This window comes from Leucopleurus acutus (assembly GCF_964270905.1).
Source record: "Leucopleurus acutus genome assembly, chromosome: 2".
Classification (NCBI taxonomy): Eukaryota; Metazoa; Chordata; class Mammalia; order Artiodactyla; family Delphinidae; genus Leucopleurus; species Leucopleurus acutus.
The window spans coordinates 57767295-57781367 of NC_139143.1; positions in this window are offsets into that span (position 1 = coordinate 57767295).

The window sequence follows — 14073 nt, forward strand, 5'->3', positions numbered from 1 at the left end:
AAAAAGCAAGATGAAAGTTGTGACCTACAGCAATAACCACTTTCTGTGGTCCATGGGGCTTCTTGGGAACCCCAGGGGTCTACAGGCTACCATTGGAAAACCACTGGTCTAGAACTGAAAGCAGAAAACATAAGTATCACAACTTCCCTGCTTTCCCTTCCAGGAGCTTCCTGGGATGAAAAGGTGGCAGAGGAGGAAATCTACTCAGGAATGGGGTGTGGAGGGGAAACGTGTGCTGAGGAAAGCATTGAAAGCTAGCCAACTTCCCTGTTCCCCTTCCTGCATAGAGGCTATAGGAAAGTGAGGCAAGAGAAATCAGATGAGAGGATAATGATAGTATTGGCTAATAGTTTACATCTGCTCTTCAGAGCACTTACAGATGTTACTCATTTAATCCTCATGCCAACCCTATGAGGGTGAGAGTATTATTATCCCATTTTTACAGATGAGAAGACTGAGGTCGAAGGAGACCTGCTGACTTTCCCACTTGTGAATCATTCATGTGTTATGCATAAATAAAAGAGAAGGAATTGGGGAGTCTGTCCACCAAAAATGAGATAGATGGTAAGAGGAATGCAGTTGATACACCAGTACAGATAATGATGGTGAGCAAAAGAAGAGTGTTAGGTAAAATATGTCATGTGGTAGCAGAGCATTAGATGACTTTCCACTTACTCATTAGCACTGAGGATCAGACGGTGTGAGCAGCTGTAAGGCAGGTGCCCAGAATATTTGCTTTGTCTCTTCAGAACTTGCCTCTTGGTCTTCTAGATGAACATCTCCATAGCTAGGGTTGGTTAGAATACCAGTTGTGAGAGTCAGAAGACAGGTAGTCAGAGTCTGTATCACTTAGATATGGCAGAAAAAAGAAGGCACATTCAAAAGTTTTGCTGAGTGGGGTGTTAATGGATGGACTGGTTCCAGAGGTGTGTGCGGGTAGAGGGAACCGACGAGAGATGTGAGGTCCTTAGCGACTGACAACAGGATGAAGTCCTTTTAGCACTCCTCCATGGGAGGAGACAAGGGGAGGGAACCCTGTGAGGAAGACCAATGGGTTCTGGAGTCCAAGAAGAGAGGCCACCCAACAGGAGCGGTGACCCCAAAATGCCGCCACTGCCAGGGACACAGAGCCAGGAGGAGAGCAGGGAGGCATCGGGAAAGTCTCGCTTCCCCCTCTTTCTCCCCCAGTCCTCTGCTGTCTTGCCATTGCCTCCCACTGGCCAAACACAGTCAAAGCCAGAGATGAGAATGCCCTGATTATAGCCCACAGTGGTGGGCTTCCAGGACAAAAGGCAGGTTAGAGGAGGGTGGAGAATGCAGAATACTGTACCTAAACTTGGGCTCTTCAAGAAATGAGAATGGAAAACACAAAACTCCCTGACCATCCTTCTGTGAGTCTCCTGTGTGGGAGCGGGGAACTGGAGATCTACCCATCCACCAGACAGAGAGCCAGCACACGAGGGCAGCTGAGCAATTCCTTCTCAGCAACTGGTTCTTTCCTGTTCAGACTTAGTCCAATGGTCTTATTCTTTATCTGTCAAGGAGACTGAGGCCCAGAAAGGTGAAGGCACTTGCTCAAGGCCACATAACAAGGTCATGGTAGAGTCCATTCTTGGCAGGCTTTCCAACATAGCTATCGAAGTACTGAGATGGGGACCGCTGTGAACGGGATATTTGGGGCAGAACCCCATGTTCAGGTAAAGCTTTCCTGGTCCTAAGTCACTTGTTGGCAATTCAAAGGGAATAGGCACCCCACATACACATATTTATAGCCCCCTGGCATGCTTCTACCCATCCCCCACCGCTCGCCCTCTGCCTCCAAGGACGAGCTGATTATTTAAAGTGGAATGAAGATATAAGGCTGTATGCTTGAGGCCTTGTTGTTCGGGCTCTCTGGCCAATATCAGGAGCGAAGCCTTTTAGGAACCTGCAAGTCATCAAATGAGGCCTGAGGTCAAAAGCAAGAAGGCCACATTGCTGAGTCGCTGGGTTAGAGGGTGCTCAGTCTTCCCCATAGGAGGCTTCTGGGGACCTTGCCAAATCTGTGATACTTGTGAGACTGATTCGAAAGAAATTTAGGCTTCCAGAAGAGATGTCCAAGCACTTATTGAGCGCTTACTAGGGGCCGAGCTAAGTAAAGGGGCTTTGGGTGGGAGTATATGATGTGAATATATATATGAATGTGTATATGAATATATATATGATGTGAATATCAGTGAATAATACCCCTGTGTCCCCTCTCAAGTAAGAAACAAGCACAAGACACAAATGGAAACTAAAACTCCTCCACTTTCTTACAGACAAAGCTGATTGGAGAATGTGGCTTAGATGCACCTCCACAAAGTGTTCCTAATTAAACATGACCCCCAACTCCAGGCCTTCTCTGCAGGGGCTGAGCCTGTCTGGTAAGCTGGCTGAATGGAGGAGAAGACATGAGACGGCACCTGCCCACACATAGCCTGCCAGGTTCCAGAGAAGGAGACTCTGGAGGGACTGAGCCACACTGTGGAGTTCCTTTCCCCAAACTTAGCAGTTAAGTCACCCGTCTTCTCTCTTGGTGAGGCAAGGGAGGACCAGAAAAAAGGTGGACGCTTCCTCCTATAGTTTGCTCTCTTTTGGGGTTGGGGTACAGTGGAAATTTCACTTATCAACCCTGAACCTTTTGCATGTTTTATCTCACTTAATCCTCAGAATTATCTTATAATATTGTGATCTCTGTCTTAACAGACATGGTCACGGAGGCATAGAGAGCTAAATAACTTGCCCAAGGTCACACAGCTATACGAGGGAGGAGTTGCGTTTCAACATCAGATCTCTGCATCTAAAAATCAATTTGGTTTGCTACATTTTAATTTTTTAAACAATGCTGTCTATGTGGAGCCAGACTCATAGCTAGGAAGCAAGGAATCCAGGCTGAACTGCTAAAACCTTTTGCCACATCTTCAGGATTAGAATGAAGCAATTTCAAGATAGCTCAGGCAGTAGTATAGATCTGCAAGCCCTGCAGTAAGCTTGTGGAAGACTTCTGTAATCTGTAATAAATGTCTGTACATTTATTACCTCATATTATTTGTTTGCTTCTTGTCAGCCCTCAGAATTTTAGTCAAGTCTTTGAAAATTCCAGCCTATCTTTGCAGTGCCGAGATAAAATTTTTTAATTAATTAATTAATTTACATTTATTTTTGGCTGTGTTGGGTCTTCGTTGCTGCACGCAGGCTTTTCTCTAGTTGTGGTGAGCTGGGGCTACTCTTCGTTGCGGTGCACGGGCTTCTCATCGCGGTGGCTTCTCGTGTTGCGGAGCATGGGTTCTAGGCGCGTGGGCTTCAGTAGTTGTGGCTCGCGGGCTCTAGAGCGCGGGCTCAGCAGTTGTGGTGCACGGGCTTAGTTGCTCCGCAGTGTGTGAGATCTTCTCAGACCAGGGCTCGAGCCCGTGTGCCCTGCATTGGCAGGCGAATTCTCAATCACTGCATCACCAGGGAATCCCTAAGATAAATATTTAGTCTAGAATTATAAGCTGGAACCAGTACAGTGTGGGTAGCTACAGAGGAAACAAGATAACTTCAAAGGGATGTCAAAACTCAGAGGAACAGTATCTGAGCCTCGTGGTCAGCTGAAGGGGCGGCCTGAGATTCTGGGATTTGTCTGAATAAGTGAGCACCTTAGGAGGACTCTTGGTTGTACTCAAGAAAACCCTAACTGAATCAGCTGAAGCAGGGAAGGGGAATCGATTGCCTCGAAGAACCAAATCAACGGTAGGGCAAAGCCATACCTGGCCTCAGAGACACCATGACACCATCTTACTCTGCATTTCTAGTCTCTGTACACTGGCTTTATTCTCTTAGCCGGGCTGCTTCTGAAAGTCCAGAATTCTGGCCTTAGCTTTCAATTTGAGATCAGAGGGGGAAAAAAGCCAGAACTTCTCTCCTGACCCTAGTTTGAAACATACGGGGGAAAACTCTGGCCAGGCTTGGATTATTTGTTTATTCCTAGATTAGTCACTAGGATCAGGGAGGTCATATCACCACGGGGGTGAGCACCATAATTGGCCGCCCCGACCATAATTACATGTTTGGAGTAAAAGAGGATCAATTTTCCAAAGAAAAAGGAGTACTGTTATCAGGGGAAGAGGGTAAATGAGGCAGCGCAGACCAAAGCAGATGATGTCCGGCACCAGGAGGCAGAGGTGTAAGAATCAAACGGGAGAATGTGAAAGAGTCTAGCCACTGTCCAGGGCAGCAGGGCTCAACTAATACTTGTTTTTTTAAATAGTAGGAAAGGCTAAGGTCTGAGCACACCTGGAGGTCACAATACCCATGTCCAGATGCGTCACGAATGCACCAGAGATTTTCAGAGGTCCGGATAAACTTGACTCAAGCCATTTAGTTGCAAAAGGGGGGAGAAGCATATATAGAGAAGAAAGGATATCTTGCAAGAATTTGCCTAGCCCACAGTAGGTACTCAATTAACGCTTTTTGCATGAACTGCCCAAATGAAATACTGAGTGTTTTCATGTTCCCAGATGACTACATCAGCATCCAGATGTTGCATTCTTATTTTACGATGGCCTTGCTTATCAGCAGACACCCTGAAGAACGTCACAAGTCTCCACCTCTCCTTCCTTATGGAACCCACTTACTCCATGCTATTGTCCATGGTTCAGCCACACCCCTTCAGCCCTGGTTTTCACTCTTCTGCCCAGCCCCTGGAGGGGATGCTTCTGTTGGACAGATGGGATTTCTAGATTTTCTGTGCCCAGACATTGCCATCGTATCTCCCGAGGTGCCAAGCTCTGCTGTTTGGTGGTTGGCCCTGCCTCATCTGCAGCTACGCACTGTACCCTCTGGTCCAGAAGGGGAGTTGGGATGCAGTGTCTGCTACTGTACTTTCATAAAAACATGAAAGGCCCTGACAGCCATTTGGTGAGCCTCAATTTTCCTAGTTGGCCTTCATGGTCTCCTCTTCCCAACTTTGCCCTACCATCTAAAATAAAAGTTCCCTATCTTCCTGTCCTTTCTGGAAACTTGTTTATGTTAATAATCGTCTTGGGCTTCCCTGGTGGCGCAGTGGTTGAGGGTCCGCCTGCAGGGCGGGGTTCCGATGCAGGGGACACGGGTTCATGCCCCGGTCTGGGAGGATCCCACGTGCCGCGGAGCGGCTGGGCCCGTGAGCCATGGCTGCTGGGCCTGCGCGTCCGGAGCCTGTGCTCCGCAACGGGAGAGGCCACAACAGTGAGAGGCCATCGTACCGCAAAAAAAAAAAAAATAAATAATCGTCTTGAAAGTAATCACACTTGTGATGGTCTCCCTTACCCATTCACTGACTGTGGGACGTGAGATCTCTCTTCTTTTGTCTTTGCATATCCTAGTCGATGCTCAGATGTTGGTAAGAAAAAAGATAATCATTATCCTTATGGCAACTGTGAATCGTTGCTGTTGCTGTTTTCCTGAAAGAGTACCAGCACTTTCTACCATATATCCCTCTGTAAATATGAAATTTAAAAGTATTATCAGCACATTCCTTCTCTTCCTATTTATTTATTAAAATTCTAACATAAAACTTTATGCCAGAGAAAAGTGCTGAGCTCAACATTCTGTTCCTCCCAGCTCCTTTTGGGAATCTTGGCCTTGAGCGATGTAACAAGTCCATAGAACCGCCACATAACTGGCTTATGTCATCTAGAAATACAGCAAGTGAATAAACAACAGAAATGGAGACTTTTTGGTAATACATATTGGAGGGGCTCTCTCCTTATTTCTCTTTATATCCCTTGTCCAGTTATTATATATCTTTCTCCTCCACCGTTTGAATGTTAGTGAGATTTGAAGACATTCTATTCCATCGTCATTCTCCTGATAATTTCCTTTTGTCTCCTTGCTTTCCACTTTGGAGAAAAAAAATGGAATCATTTTCATGGCAATAGGGGACTGGGAGGAGGAGTAGAGAGGTGCTTGCAGAAGAGCTCGTGGTGCCCTGGTGTTATTTCCCTGGTCCTCCACCCTCAGTGACCAGGACCAAATGTTGAGCGCAGCCTGGCTTCCACAGCAGAGCATGCCCGTCTCCTATAGATCGCGGATCGCCAGCACTTAATCACAAAAGAGCCTCTGTCCCTGTTATACTGATGGCTCTCAGCCTCCCAGGGGTGCATCTTCTCCCCTCCCCTTCTGCAAAGAGAGCCAGAAGAGAAGCATGAGCCCTAGCATGCAAGCACTCTGTAAATGCTGGTGCCTTCCCTCCCCTTCCCTCTCCTGGGAAGCAGGCAGGTTTGTTGGATCCCAGAAGGCAGTGTTACGTGGTGGGGGAAAAGAAACATGAGCTTGAAGTCAAAAAGACCTGATTTGGACCCGCAGGTCCTCAGCTGAACTGTGTCTGACCCTGGCTGGTCAAGGTCCTCTTGCTTTTCGGATTCCAGGGTTCCACTGGGAGAACCCTCCCTTTCTTTGGTCACAGTGAGGTTTATTTACCTCATTTTTGTAAGGTAGCCCTTTTCCAAACAACCTACACAACACAGCCTAATCCACCAGACGGCTTTTGCAGGGAACCTGAGTTGGAAACCTTACTGCCACTCTGGTGCCCCCGCTGCCCCCCACCCTGGGAAGCAGACATTCAGCAAGGAACAGGGCAGGACCAGCCAGGTGACGGCTGCAGACAACATGGCTGGAGGAACGCCCCAAGGAGAGGGAGCCCGACACAGATTTTCACTCCCTTTGCTCCAGGTACCAGGAAGGCAACCTCAAGCCGGAGTTTCGCAAACCTCCCGGGACTGGGGTGGAGGTGGAAGGAATATGGCTCATCTACGGAAGGGAGTGATCTCAGGATGCAGAGGCTGCTGCTAGACGGACACCCTCCCGGACACGCCTCTCCAGCCTTCAGGGGATCTGCCCCTTCCGGGGCCAGGAATCATAAGATGGACCCCACCCATCATGAAAGAGCACATCTCACACTCGGACAGGGCTGGACAGTCCTCGAAGCACTTTGCCACGTACAGTCTCCTTTAGTGGAACTAGGCGGGGCAAGACTGATGGCAATGATGACGCAGAACTGAGGCCCAGGCAGGCAAGGAAAGTCGCTCCGGGACATCTGTCTAGGACGGAGCACACTGTGGAGCCCAGCCTTGACCCGACAGACCACTCACAGCCCCAGGGCCAGGGGGAGAAGAAAGAGATAGCAAAGGCCACTTCCTCCCTGAAGCGATGCTACTTCACTTCCATAATCAGGTGGCTTCCTGTGTTCCAAGATAAACCATTTTCTTTTTGCCTCTCCTCAAACCTCCAATACGCCTCTCTGTCCCGTACCCTCACGTGAGACCTCACTTCAGTCATTTAGGTGACAAAACAGAAGCCATCAGACAGGAACTCCGTTTCCTCCCACAATCAGACTGCAAACCCCTTACACCTGTGCTTATTCTCTTAGTCTCCCTTCCAGCTCCTTCCTCCCATCAATGCCAACCCCTTCACTTGTGCTCCGGGTCAGCCCCACGCGTGGCTCAATAACTTTCCTCTTGAACCCCTCCACCCGCCCCTGTAAACCTAACTTTCTCGGTACTAGATCGATTCCTTCAGCAAACAGGCATGCTCTCTGACTTCCACTAAAACCAACAAAACAAAACTCTTGGAAGAACGTACACCCTCCCCCAGATACGGTCCCGTTTCCTTCCTTCTCTTCACAACCAGACTTTACAACAGAATTGTCTGTGTTCTCTGCTTCCACTTCCTCACTCCGTCCATTACTCCTCCACCCATTCTGGTCTGGTTTCTGGCCTCACCACGTGGCTGAAATTGCCCATCAGGGTTAGCTGCAAGCTCCGCATCACTTGGTCCAGGGCTTGCACCTCTTTTGACACAGCAGTTGACCCCCTCTTTCTTGAAACACTTTCTTCTTTTTGCTTTTAGTTTAAACCACATGAATCCCTTTTCTACTGCTGCAGTTACAAATTATCACAAACTTAGTGGTTTAAAACAATGCCAGTTGGTCATCTTACAGTTCTGTAGGTCAGAAGTCCAACACTGGTCTCACTGGCTAACATCAAGGTGTGGCACCGCTGTGTTCCCTCCTGGAGGCTCTAAGGGAGCCTGTTTTCTTGCTCATTCAGGTTGTTGGCAGAATTCATTCCTTGCAGTTGTAGGACTGAGGTCCTATGTCTTTGCTGTCAGCTGAGGGCTATTCCCAGCTTCTGGAGGCCGCCACGTTCTTGGGCTTCTCCATCTTCAAAGCCTGAAATGGTGGGACAAGTCCCTATCGTGTTTCAAATCTCTTCTGCCTCTTCCATCATCATTTCTCTAGGACCCCCTCTTCTTCCTTCCGTTTTCATTTTTAAAGACTCCAGTGGTAAGATTGGGCCCACCCAGAAAATCCAGGATAAGCTCTTCATCTCAGGGTCTTTACCCTTAATTGCATCTGCAAAGTCCCTTTTGCCACGTCAGGTAGTGTATTCACAGGTTCCATGGATTAGGTGTGGACATCTTTGGGGTCCACTCTTAGGTTGTCCTTGTTCTCCTTTTACCTCATCAGTGCCAGAGACCCACAGCCTCAGCCCTCAGCTTTCCTCCTTATCTCCTACACTTTTTCCACAAGCAAGCCCGTCACTCGTGTGCCTTGAAGACATCATCTGCAAAGCAATGCTCCTAAATTTTTATTTTCAGCCTGAAGCTCACTCTTAAGTTCAAGATTCATTTATCTGACTCACATTTCCACTTGAATATGTGACTGTCATCCCAAACCTAGCATACCCAAACTGAAACTCTGGGTTTTCTTTCCAAACTCTGTTTCTCCCTTAGCCTCGGCCACGTCAGTAAAGGCGTCATTGCCCCAGCTTCTTGCTTGGGGCCCAACCATGCTCAGGCATGCTTCATTTCTGTTTTTAATTCACCCTCTTCATTCAATCAGTTAGCCAGGCTTGGTGACTTGCTCTCCACCCACTCCCTCAGTACCCACAAGGCCTCCACCACTTTTCACCTGGACCACTGCAGTCCCCTCCCAGCTGGTACCCAGCCTTCTCTCTTACCCCTAACCCGTTCTCCACACTGCAACAAGAGCGCGGTTTACAAACACAGCCAGACAGAGTCACGTTCCTACTTAAGATCGTCTGAAGTCTTCTGAATATAGTTAAAGTGAAATCTGTTGCTGAGAGCCTCATTGCTCGAAGAGTGGTCCACGGACCAGTGGCACTGGCCTAACCTGGGAGCGTATCAGGAATGCAGAATCTCAGGCCACACCTCAGACCTTCTGAATCTGAATCTGAACTTTGACAAGATCACCAGATGGTGTGTAGGCATATTACATTTTGAGAAGGGCATGATCTGGTCCCTCGTTACCTTTCTGACTTCCGTCTCCTATCACTTTCCCTTTTGCAAACTACTTTTAAGCCACATAGGTCTTCTCTCTGTTTCTTATATTGTGTCAAGCACATTACAACCTCAGGGCCCTTGCACTAGCCAGTTTCTTCTCTTGGAACACCCTTTCCTGACCGTTTACATGGCCAGTCCCTCCTCATTGTGCAGGTCTCTGTTTAACATCGCCTCCTCAGAGAGGCCTTCTATCGAAGGTAGTTCTTTCTTTAGAAAGTAGTTCTCCCCGTCCCTCACTCCCCCCTCCCCACCCCACCCCCAGTCATTCACTCTCTATTCACCCTATTTGATTGCTTTCACTCCCCTTAACTCTATTGGTGATGGTCATGTTTATTTCTTTGCTTTCTTGTTACATAGCTTCCTTCTCTCCCTCTCCCCTGCCTCAAGAAGGTAAGACTAATGAAGGCACAGACCCTCGTCTGTCTTGCGCACTCTGCTACCTGGGGCCTGGAAAGTGCCCGCCCAAGACATAGTTTTTGAATGAACTAGCAGCCAGTGCTCCACCCTTCCCTCTATGCCATGCCCTTCTGTTCCTGCCTTTCCAAACTTTCTGTTCTATTATATGCTCTGGCCTGAGGACAGACCAGGCTTCCGGAGTACCTAGCTCTTAGAATTCTGCGGGTCTCCAGGAAGTGCCCTTGCCCATCACCAGTCAAGAAATGAGTTTCTGGGGCAGCACTCAACCTGTTAACAACTTCGAGGATGCCTAAGTCCAAACAATAATTACACTTCACTGATGACACTTCCATAACCCTTGCTATTTGCCAAGCACTGTTTTAAGCACTTCACCCATACTGAATAAGCTCATTTATCCTGTTATTCCTTATTGCAATGATCTTATTTTTTACAAATGTGAGAAACAAGGAACAGAGAGATTAATTAACGTGCTCAGAGTTTCTCAATGAGGAAGTGGCAACAACAACCGCCTTAGACCCAGGCTGAGGTGCCTCTGTGCTGGGCCTCATGGGTTAGAAGGCCGTGCTCTGGAGGTGTCCCTCCCCTCAGGGCAGGGAGTCCACGGAGCCAAGGGGAAAGCCCTACCCACCTTCTAAAGCACGCTTGGGCAACTGAGACTGTGGAATTCCCAACACAAATGACCATGGGCCTGCTTCCCAGGGCCTCTCCCCTGGGTTCCTCTTCCTGAGGGTGGACAGTGCTCCTGAGTAGGCCCAAAGAGTGGCCAAGTGGCAGCTTTTGGCAGAAGCCACGGGCAGAGCTTGAATATGCAGGCCCAGTGTCCACACACGTACAGGAAGGTCCCTCAAGAGGTAGGACAGAGCGGGCCCAAGAAGAGGAAGGGCGGGCCTCAGGCTGGGGCCCACTTTCCCCACACCTGCTCAGTCAGACGCAGAGCTCTGCGAAGTCCAAGAGTTCTATATCCAAACCCGGCCTCCCAGGTCACTGTGGAGGCTTATGTGTCAAAGTAGGAGGAGAGAACATGTTTTACTTAACAGCTTGCTAGCTTGATTGATAACTTTAAAATATTTTAAATTTGTAGAGATGTGGTCTGTGGCCTCCATCGGTCCTCCTGCCCCAGGGTGGGTCTGAGTGGACCCAGGCCGCCTGGCTTGGGGCGGACTTCCCTGCTGTAACGGGGTCATGCTCTGGCCGTGCCTTTTTGGTCTGGGTCATGTACCTGCCCAGGGTCAGGGCCCTCTGCTCCTGGGGAGGCTCTGCACAGTGGCTATCTAGTCCTGTCCTCCAGCTGTTCCTGCCCTGGTCAAACAGTGGTCATTTCCACTGTATCCAGCTGACCCTGTGATGCTCTGTCGCTGGTGCCCCACAAGGCTGAGGGCTCGGGGATGCCTGCTCTGGCTTATGTCCTGATGCCACATGTGCCCTGGGTTCAAATCCCAGCTCCACCACTTGGGCAAATTATATCAGCTCTTAGACTCCTCTGTGTTCTGTCTTCAAGGATTACGGGGGAGAATCTACGTCACTCAGTGATTTTGCTCCAAGGCCCAGGGACAATACCGCCTGGTTCAGCTGCCTCTCAAGGTAGCTGCCCAAGGCTGACCTCATAGCCCAGAGCCGGCGGGAACCAAAGTAAAGAGCGGCGTGACCCCTCATGGCAAGTCCTGGGGCCAGGGCTCAGCTGAGCGGGGAGGGATTCGGGCTAGATTTGCCCTGCGGTGCTCCCAGCGGGACTCTCTGGGCTGTCAGGATTCATGCAGTCCTGGAACAGGGCCAATCTGGCCTCTGCCTTCAGAATTCCCTACTTCCCTTTAAGATTCTTCCACCTGTGAACTGTACTGGTCTGCGGCCTCCCCTTTGCTGAGAACGATTGCAGCACACTCTCATACCCACACACAGACATAGCCATGTACGTTGTCTTATGTTAGGTAAGTTTTAGTGGCTAAACATAGACCTACATTTGATGAGAGTTTAATGCTCTTATTGAGAAATAAAGGCTGACTTTCACCTCACTATGAAACCTATCTCAAGCAAGATGTTCCTGAGGGTGGGGTTGAGGAGAGCACCAGGGATTTCTAAAGAACAGGAGGCTGAAGCTGACATTCCTTCGTCTTGTTTGTGCAGATGTGGGGTCTGAGTTCACAGACAGGAATTGAATCTCTGTGGTCCTAACCCAGGCCCTAAAGGGCCTGGTCAAAGTGCTGGCTATAGACCCAAATGGTTTTCTGTCTTTGCACGACCATGGAAGTCAGGCTTCGGTAACCTCCTTTCAGAAGAAAACAAGCACCCACATTCAGGACCTGAGCCCTAACACTAGAAGGCATCTGTGGACAGATGCAATATATGGTTTTTGTTCAATTATTTGGATTCAAATCCAGCTCTACCACTTGCTAGCTGAATGATTTTGGGCAAGTTAATTACCTTCCAACGCCCCAATTATCTTATCTATTAAATGGGTCTGCTAATAGTACCTGTTTCATAGGGCAATTTGCAGATTAAATGGACTTGTGTACATTAATACATGTAAATACTTAGATGCAAAACACTTAGAAGGGCTTCTGAATACTTCATTGTGTTGCTTATCATGACTACTAACCATTCAAGGGGACCAGGCAGAGGCTTGGGAAATTGTGCCACTGCATTGCATTTTTGATAACCCCCCAGGGATCCTGAGGCTGACCTGAGAGTAGGTATGTGATGAGGTCATGAGCCCATGCTGAGGGGTTTCTATACTTTGGGGGCTTTGCAGCCTATGCTGAGGGGGTTGTTTCTATTCTGAACAAATAGAAAGGTATTTAAAGATTTCAACTTTGCTGTGTGGACCATTCTTGAGGTCTTATCTAGGATGTGGTGACCTGGGGCCTGAGGTTGCCCTCGCAGAGTTACATGAGAGAAGATGGAACCCATTCTGAGTCCTGAGAGAGATGCTCCAATAGAAGGGACAATGACCAAAAGTAAACATAGGATAAAGGCCTGGCTTTGGGAGCCAGACACACCCAGGTGAGTCCAGGTTACGTCACTCACATGTTCTGGGCCAAAGTCTCTTTCTCCATCAACACCCCATTCAGTCAGCAGCAGTCCAGAGCCTCTCCTCAGAAAGGCACTCCCTCTCTCTCCCAATCTCCCTTTACAGCTCACTCTCTAGTCCACAGCTCGGTCATCTCCTGCAACAGCTTCTTCATTCATTGTTGAGCTTCACCATTTGCCCCGTTAAAATCCATTCTGCACCCAGCAGCCAGAGGGAGATTTATTGTTGTTGTTTTTTTAACGTTAACGGCTTTTAAAAGTACAGACTTGATCGTGTCACTCCCCTGGTTACAACTCTCCCAGGTGACATACTGTACCTGAATAAATCCCAACCCCACACCATGGCCTGCGAGGCCTCTGCTCAGCGTCTACCACACTCCCTTTCTCACGGGGCTGCAGCCACACTGTCTATTCTCTATCCCTCATTCCCACCTGAGAGCCTTTGTGCTGGCTGTTCCCTCTTTCCAGAATGCTCTTCCCTCACACCTTCTCACAAGTGGCTCCTTTTCATCATCCAGGTCTCAGCTCAAATGTTAGCTTCTCAGAAAGGCCTTCCCTGACCTTCCTGTATAAAGGAGCTCATGTGCCCACCCCCTGTCTTATTTCACCTGTTCTTCAGTCTTCACAGACCTGACCACTCCCCTCATTATGCATTGCTTGTTTTATTGTCTCTCTCCTCCTAGAGAATGTAAGCAATTAGAACAGGGACCTCAATTTCTTGTTTTCTGTTGCGATCCACAGTGCGTAGAACAGTGCCAGAAAATAGTGGTCACATGGAATGAATGAATGGACAGATGAACGTAACCCTGGATGGCTGTTACCTGATGGTTTCCTTTACTTATTAACACGTGTGTGTTTTGTCTCTACACCCTGATCATAAATCATGCAAGGGAAATTTGGAGACCTTCTGGCTAATGAATGAGTCAAGAATAATGGCTTTGGGGCTTCCCTGGTGGCTCAGTTCTTAAGAATCTGCCTGCCAATGCAAGGGACACGGGTTTGAGCCCTGGTCCTGGAAGATCCCACATGCCGCGGAGCAACTAAGCCTGTGTGCCACAACTACTGAGCCTGCACTCCAGAGCCCGTGAGCCACAACTACTGAGACCGCCTGCCACAACTACTAAAGCCTGCATGCCTAGAGCCCATGCTCCACAACAAGAGAAGCCACCGCAATGAGAAGCCCACGCACCGCAACAAAGAGTAGCCCCCGCTCGCTGCAACTAGAGAAAGCCCACACACAGCAACAAAGACCCAACGCAGCCAAAAAAAAAAAGAATAATGGCTTCT